Raw genomic sequence first — 8,392 nt, forward strand, 5'->3', positions numbered from 1 at the left:
CAGTGCTGTATGAGTGGTAACATATAGCGAATCATAAGATAGAGACACTTAGATTGTACTGATATACAAAACCTATGCTATATACATAAAATGATATAGATCCATAGCACAAAGTACATCCAGGTCCCCATCGATACACAATAGTGCTACAACCACAATATCTTCTCACAGGTGTATCCTGAAAAGAACGCCTATTAAGTGCAAGATGACATAAATTCAGAAAGCAATTCTATCTGCTCAGTAAAAATGCTCATATTATGCTGCCACATATAGCCAGAGTCCTGGATGCTTCAAGCTACCACTGATATATACGGTGCAATTGAGAACAGCAACCAGGCTACAGGCAATACAGACCCGGACCTATATCCATCATCCCATATAGTACATAGCAAGCATGCTGGTGGGGTGGATGAGAGGAGCGACCCAAGGGGTTCCTGGCATGGACACCCCACGCGTATCGCCACGTATCCAGTGGCTTCCTCAGGGGAAAAGAAGGCGATGTGACATGGCCATGTGTGTCCTTTTTAAGGAAGTGTAATCAGTGCTTACCCGCAGCTGCACGATTTTTCGTATTGGAGGTGAACCTCCGATGGCGGCCGCCATCTTGTTTGATCACATGATGTGGAGAGCGTCCTCCCCCATCTTCTACTGCGCATGCGCGAGTCAAATATCGCTTAGATAGACACAAAATGTGTTCAAGGAGCAGCGCTTCTCCTTGCTATCTATTAGCGAAATTTATAGCTGACAGATGGTTATTATATTTCCAAGCGCATCGCAATATGCTAATACCTTTAGTAGCACAGTCCATACTATGCGCATGCGCTGTTTAGATAGAGGGGAAAACAAAGATGGAGTATTAACCCCTTTGCTGCTGGAACACTTTAAATGTCAGCAGATTCGCTGTTTACTTTGAAGAAAATTTCTCAGAAGAGCACGGGCTAAAATAAGCAGAATGGCATATCCATTAGGAGAATTCTATCATGTATCACATCGATACTACATGCAACATGTCCATAAGCACCAGTGAGTCCTCCACTGGTTAATACAAGATGCCGACATCCATGACCCATAGAGTAAAGCTAGATAATTCCAGCTAACAGAGTTATATGATTCTTGACAAAAAACAGATCACCAGAAGATGGATAATATCAACCATAGGTCAAGGGAAAAAAGCGGTAAAACCGGTAAAAGTCACACAATATAAAGCTAGATAATACCAGCCAGTAGAGTTATGTGGTTCCTACATAGAACAGAAAATTAGATATCGAAAAATGGATCTAACGGACCCAACTTGGGGAAAATCATTAGGTGTTAAATGATAACGTATACACCAAGCATAATTATTTATGTAGTTCTTCCATAGAGAAGAACACCGGGTGTCAAGTAAATGTAATAGACCCAGCATAGAGAGAATTATTAGATGTTAGAGCATGACATATACACCACCCGTGCCCTGGTTCACACATGTCACACACAATACATCGTGGATACGTATAGATTCCCAACGACTACAACGTATTACCAAGGCATATAAGTTCCCATTGACTAGAGTGTGTTATCAAGGCATAGAGTTATGTTAGTTAGTATACGGTCAAAATGTTGTAGTACCAGATGTCTAAAAAAGACCAATAAGTATCCATCAGTGATGGCTCATACTTATAGCCATAATGGCATCCCCAAGGATACCATCAGATGTATATGTTTGAGATGTAAAGAACAAACAGAGATTGGAGTGGCACGCGGATTAGAACAGCATGCAAGAGTGACATGTATATAAGATATAAGATATCATCCAGAGGCACACGGGAGGTTAGTGAGATCTCATATAATTAACCCGAGTAATACCATCAGATGGAATTGCCATAAACTAGATTAATATATACGGTCAGTACAACCAGGTGGAATCCAATGAAACCAGAACAAAAAGCACAGGGGGAGCCCACTCTTTGCCACATACATGTGTGACACGAGAAATCTTATAAGATACCACATTAGTATTGTGAATAGCAAAAAACAATACTAGGGGTGCTCCCCACAGCTGAAGTAGCTTAATAACATCCCGGATGTCCTTGTAGTATAGCGTCTACTCCCACATTTCCCATATGCTCATCCGTCCATAATATGTATATTCAGGGTAAAGTCTCTAATATCCAACGACGATAAGTCTTGTCAGATAGAGAAGGGTCCTTTATGGTTCTTCATAATTCCCTGTTCCATGTTCTCTTCTTATCCTCTTCCTAGTTTCCCCATACATGATCTTCTAGATGGGGAAAAGGCAAATGGGCTTTAGTAAAAAATGGTGGAATTCATCAAATAGCATTATAGAACCCTGTATAGAGCAACTCCTCATTAAGACCATGTGGGGCTAGACTCTTAAGGGTATAAATCCACCTTGATTCTTTTTTAAGCAATTCTTTAGTAGCATTCCCACCTCTAATGTTCTGTTTGATTGAGTCCACAATGAGCACTTTGACTGTAGTATACCGCCCTTTATGGTGCATAAGAAAATGGGAGGCTACTGAGGTCAGCACCTTACCCTTTTTCAGGTCGGTTTCCGCTGTATTTATGTTGGAGAAGTGTTGTTGTATCCTCTTCCTCACTTCCTGTGTAGTTTCACCGACGTAGATTTTCGGGCAATCGCAGACAAGGATATAGATGGCATTCCTCGTACGACAGTTGTAATAGGATCCGCAGGTGATTCGTCTAGGAAAGATCAGTAAAGAGATGGAATCACTTGCCAACATGTATGGACACACTGTACATGCCCCACAGGGAAATGTGCCCTTTAGTCTTATGCCCGTTCCCAAACTTTGTGTTGGTCTTGAGAAATGGCTCTTGGAGAGGATACCTCTCAGATTCTGGGCACGTCTTGCTACTAAATTAGGCTTATCTCCAATAAAAGGGGTCAGTTTTTTATCACTCAAAAGTATGTCCCAATTATCTTGTAAAAGTCCATATAGATCTTGCCATTGATTATGGAAGGGGGTGATAATACTCACTGTGGTTCGCTTATTTCGTAGTCTTGGTTGTAATAGAGTATGTCTTGTCATAGTTCTACAGGCCTGTAGAGCTCCGGAGACCACTTGTTTTGGATATCCCCTTGCGCGAAATCTGTTGGTTAGATCAGAAGCGTGTATTTCGAAATCAGATTTGTCACTGCAATTTCTTTTTACCCTCATAAATTGGCCTTTGGGTATCCCGTTCTTGACATGAGTGGGGTGGAAACTATCATAGTGTAAAAGGCTGTTAGTAGCCGTTGGTTTACGATATAATGTGGTAGTGATGTTCTCTCCTACTCCCTTAGAGACTCGCAGGTCCAAAAATTCCACCGTCTCCCTGGCTATGCTGGAGGTTAGCCGAATATTAAGAGTGTTATCATTCAGGGTGGCAATGAAATTTTCACAGTCCCCCCGAGATCCAGACCAAAAGAACAGGATATCGTCTATATATCTGAACCACCGTATCACATGGGATTTATAGTGCTCCAGGATGTACACCTGTGTCTCCTCCCACCACCCTAAAAAGATATTAGCATAGGGTGGCGCACAGCACGCCCCCATAGCGGTCCCAGATGTCTGCCGGTAATATTTTCTATCGAAGACAAAATAATTTTTATCCAATACCAGATGGAGAAGGTCTAGGACAAAGGAATCGTGTCTTCTATTGCCGGTGGTTCTACGGTCCAAATAATATGACACTGCTCGTAATCCTGCCTCATGGTCAATTGAAGTATACAAGGCTTCCACGTCAAGTGTTACCAACAAAGTACTAGATGGGACTTTAAGTTTGGTGAGCTGTTCAATTAGATGGGTAGAGTCTCTAACGTAAGATGGTGAGGATTGCGCCAAAGGCTGGAGATAAAAATCCAAATATATGCAGGGCCTCTCGAACATGCCACCAATTCCTGACACTATTGGTCTGCCCGGAGGTTCCGGGCGACCCTTGTGAATTTTAGGTAACATATAGAAGGTGGGTATAACTGGGAACTTGGTTGTTAAAAAGTTCCTTTCCTTCAAGGAGATTATGTCATGTTCGTGAGCCGTAGAAAGCAATCCATCCAGTTTCTTTTTGAAAACACAGGTAGGGTCGGAAGGTAATACCGTATAACACTCAGTATTAGAGAGTTGTCTCATAGCCTCTCTTAGATACATCTCAACTGGCATCTCTTTACTGATCTTTCCTAGACGAATCACCTGCGGATCCTATTACAACTGTCGTACGAGGAATGCCATCTATATCCTTGTCTGCGATTGCCCGAAAATCTACGTCGGTGAAACTACACAGGAAGTGAGGAAGAGGATACAACAACACTTCTCCAACATAAATACAGCGGAAACCGACCTGAAAAAGGGTAAGGTGCTGACCTCAGTAGCCTCCCATTTTCTTATGCACCATAAAGGGCGGTATACTACAGTCAAAGTGCTCATTGTGGACTCAATCAAACAGAACATTAGAGGTGGGAATGCTACTAAAGAATTGCTTAAAAAAGAATCAAGGTGGATTTATACCCTTAAGAGTCTAGCCCCACATGGTCTTAATGAGGAGTTGCTCTATACAGGGTTCTATAATGCTATTTGATGAATTCCACCATTTTTTACTAAAGCCCATTTGCCTTTTCCCCATCTAGAAGATCATGTATGGGGAAACTAGGAAGAGGATAAGAAGAGAACATGGAACAGGGAATTATGAAGAACCATAAAGGACCCTTCTCTATCTGACAAGACTTATCGTCGTTGGATATTAGAGACTTTACCCTGAATATACATATTATGGACGGATGAGCATATGGGAAATGTGGGAGTAGACGCTATACTACAAGGACATCCGGGATGTTATTAAGCTACTTCAGCTGTGGGGAGCACCCCTAGTATTGTTTTTTGCTATTCACAATACTAATGTGGTATCTTATAAGATTTCTCGTGTCACACATGTATGTGGCAAAGAGTGGGCTCCCCCTGTGCTTTTTGTTCTGGTTTAATTGGATTCCACCTGGTTGTACTGACCGTATATATTAATCTAGTTTATGGCAATTCCATCTGCTGGTATTACTCGGGTTAATTATATGAGATCTCACTAACCTCCCGTGTGCCTCTGGATGATATCTTATATCTTATATACATGTCACTCTTGCATGCTGTTCTAATCCGCGTGCCACTCCAATCTCTGTTTGTTCTTTACATCTCAAACATATACATCTGATGGTATCCTTGGGGATGCCATTATGGCTATAAGTATGAGCCATCACTGATGGATACTTATTGGTCTTTTTTAGACATCTGGTACTACAACATTTTGACCGTATACTAACTAACATAACTCTATGCCTTGATAACACACTCTAGTCAATGGGAACTTATATGCCTTGGTAATACGTTGTAGTCGTTGGGAATCTATACGTATCCACGATGTATTGTGTGTGACATGTGTGAACCAGGGCACGGGTGGTGTATATGTCATGCTCTAACATCTAATAATTCTCTCTATGCTGGGTCTATTACATTTACTTGACACCCGGTGTTCTTCTCTATGGAAGAACTACATAAATAATTATGCTTGGTGTATACGTTATCATTTAACACCTAATGATTTTCCCCAAGTTGGGTCCGTTAGATCCATTTTTCGATATCTAATTTTCTGTTCTATGTAGGAACCACATAACTCTACTGGCTGGTATTATCTAGCTTTATATTGTGTGACTTTTACCGGTTTTACCGCTTTTTTCCCTTGACCTATGGTTGATATTATCCATCTTCTGGTGATCTGTTTTTTGTCAAGAATCATATAACTCTGTTAGCTGGAATTATCTAGCTTTACTCTATGGGTCATGGATGTCGGCATCTTGTATTAACCAGTGGAGGACTCACTGGTGCTTATGGACATGTTGCATGTAGTATCGATGTGATACATGATAGAATTCTCCTAATGGATATGCCATTCTGCTTATTTTAGCCCGTGCTCTTCTGAGAAATTTTCTTCAAAGTAAACAGCGAATCTGCTGACATTTAAAGTGTTCCAGCAGCAAAGGGGTTAATACTCCATCTTTGTTTTCCCCTCTATCTAAACAGCGCATGCGCATAGTATGGACTGTGCTACTAAAGGTATTAGCATATTGCGATGCGCTTGGAAATATAATAACCATCTGTCAGCTATAAATTTCGCTAATAGATAGCAAGGAGAAGCGCTGCTCCTTGAACACATTTTGTGTCTATCTAAGCGATATTTGACTCGCGCATGCGCAGTAGAAGATGGGGGAGGACGCTCTCCACATCATGTGATCAAACAAGATGGCGGCCGCCATCGGAGGTTCACCTCCAATACGAAAAATCGTGCAGCTGCGGGTAAGCACTGATTACACTTCCTTAAAAAGGACACACATGGCCATGTCACATCGCCTTCTTTTCCCCTGAGGAAGCCACTGGATACGTGGCGATACGCGTGGGGTGTCCATGCCAGGAACCCCTTGGGTCGCTCCTCTCATCCACCCCACCAGCATGCTTGCTATGTACTATATGGGATGATGGATATAGGTCCGGGTCTGTATTGCCTGTAGCCTGGTTGCTGTTCTCAATTGCACCGTATATATCAGTGGTAGCTTGAAGCATCCAGGACTCTGGCTATATGTGGCAGCATAATATGAGCATTTTTACTGAGCAGATAGAATTGCTTTCTGAATTTATGTCATCTTGCACTTAATAGGCGTTCTTTTCAGGATACACCTGTGAGAAGATATTGTGGTTGTAGCACTATTGTGTATCGATGGGGACCTGGATGTACTTTGTGCTATGGATCTATATCATTTTATGTATATAGCATAGGTTTTGTATATCAGTACAATCTAAGTGTCTCTATCTTATGATTCGCTATATGTTACCACTCATACAGCACTGGGATGTTCTTGTGCCCATATAGACTCTAGTAATTTTCTATAAAAGCCTATACTGCTCATCTATAACTGGAGATGTGTTTATCTGCACAAGTGTTTCCATGTTAAAATTTACCATATGCTGCTAATTATACATTGTTGTGGACTTTAGTGCACTTGTTCACATCTACTATTTCTCTATACCGGATACGGGCCTTGTATACTAATGATTGGAGTGCCCCTACTATAATTATATATAAAGAAATTGTACATGATTGTATTTCTGGTTCCTGGCGGACATGTTTGTTATGCCTATGGCTTTTTAAATGTTTTTAACTTGTGTCATTGTGTGTCTTATAGTAATTTTTCAGTGTGGAGACATGTGTCTCGTGTTCTGGTTCTTTAATAACCTAATAAAAATTTAATATACATTGGTTAATATTGTGGTGATCCCGTGTGTTGGTATACTCTTTTCTCTCCTTTTGTCTTACATAAATTTTGTATACCAGGTGATCCCACTGGGTAGTGCCCTTCCTCTCTCCTTTTGTCGTACTGTTAGGGCTAGTCACCCCGCTTCTCCTCCACCAATCCAGTCTTTAAGTGGCAGCTCAGTGGAGTTAACTGAGCTGTATCTCCTGTCCAGGTGTGCCCTGTTCGTGCACAGACAGTCACCTGCAGGATCCTCTCTGTGCTGTTAACAAGAGAGGTCCTGTTTGCCGGCATGTGTCACGTTAACACCGCCTTGTAGGTTTTGTGTTCTCTGAAGCTGTGTCGTCCACTCGTCCTTCTGTAGTGTTACCACCTGCTCAGGGGACCTTGGGAGATGTTAGAGCTTATATTAGTTTTGGCTCTAACCGTCCTCCCGCGCAACACAGTATATAAGAGCTCAGTGGTGGTAGTGTCGCGGGTGGAGGGGACGCGCTCGCCACGCTCGGGTCCGGGGCTTCTGCTGCTGCTGCTCGGTGGCTCGAGCAGTGAGCCGGACCCGGGGACTCGAGCAGCGCTCCTCACCCATGAGTGAAAAGGGATGGTTTGTTTGGGGAGAGAGTTCGTGACACCACCCACTGGACGTGGTGATGATGGCACCACCGCTGCTGGTGACGGGGATCCCGGGAGAGATGGTATGGAGCAGCTAGGATGTTGTCCCCTCCGTGGGTAGGGGGGTTGGTGATCCCGGGGCCCGGTGGTGTAATGGGGAGGCTGGATGGCTGGGGTGCAGGGTTGCAGGGACAGCGTGGCGCGGTGCCAGACGGCACTGGTGTACTCACTCAGACAATCAATGACAGAGTCTCTGGCAAACCAAAACGGCCGGATGGACGGGTCCCGCAGCCGGCTGCAGTGTTGTTGTGCTCTCCCCGGACAGGTGATGGTGGCTGTCTTTCCCTGCACCTTTTAGAATGTTCTGACTCCTGTGGTTGCCCACCGGAAGTCCGCTGCCAGGCGTATAGGTGCCGTAGGAGCCCATTTTGCCCGCAGGCGCTGGCCCTTGGATCTCTAGCCTGTGGTGGTGGCTGTATATCCTCTCGGTGT

At 43.3% G+C, this 8,392-nt stretch overlaps 1 long non-coding RNA gene across 1 annotated transcript; it reads right to left on the reverse strand.

Moving 5' to 3' along the window:
• Positions 1-2,023: 2,023 nt before the first annotated feature.
• On the reverse strand, positions 2,024-3,085 carry LOC142292991 (uncharacterized). Its single transcript, XR_012751009.1, has 3 exons — positions 3,000-3,085; positions 2,537-2,703; positions 2,024-2,260 (listed from the first exon to the last, which is right to left on the reverse strand). It is a non-coding gene; the product is annotated as an uncharacterized LOC142292991 (long non-coding RNA).
• Between the last annotated feature and the right edge of the window lie 5,307 nt (positions 3,086-8,392).

Source organism: Anomaloglossus baeobatrachus, chromosome 1 (assembly GCF_048569485.1).
Source record: "Anomaloglossus baeobatrachus isolate aAnoBae1 chromosome 1, aAnoBae1.hap1, whole genome shotgun sequence".
Classification (NCBI taxonomy): Eukaryota; Metazoa; Chordata; class Amphibia; order Anura; family Aromobatidae; genus Anomaloglossus; species Anomaloglossus baeobatrachus.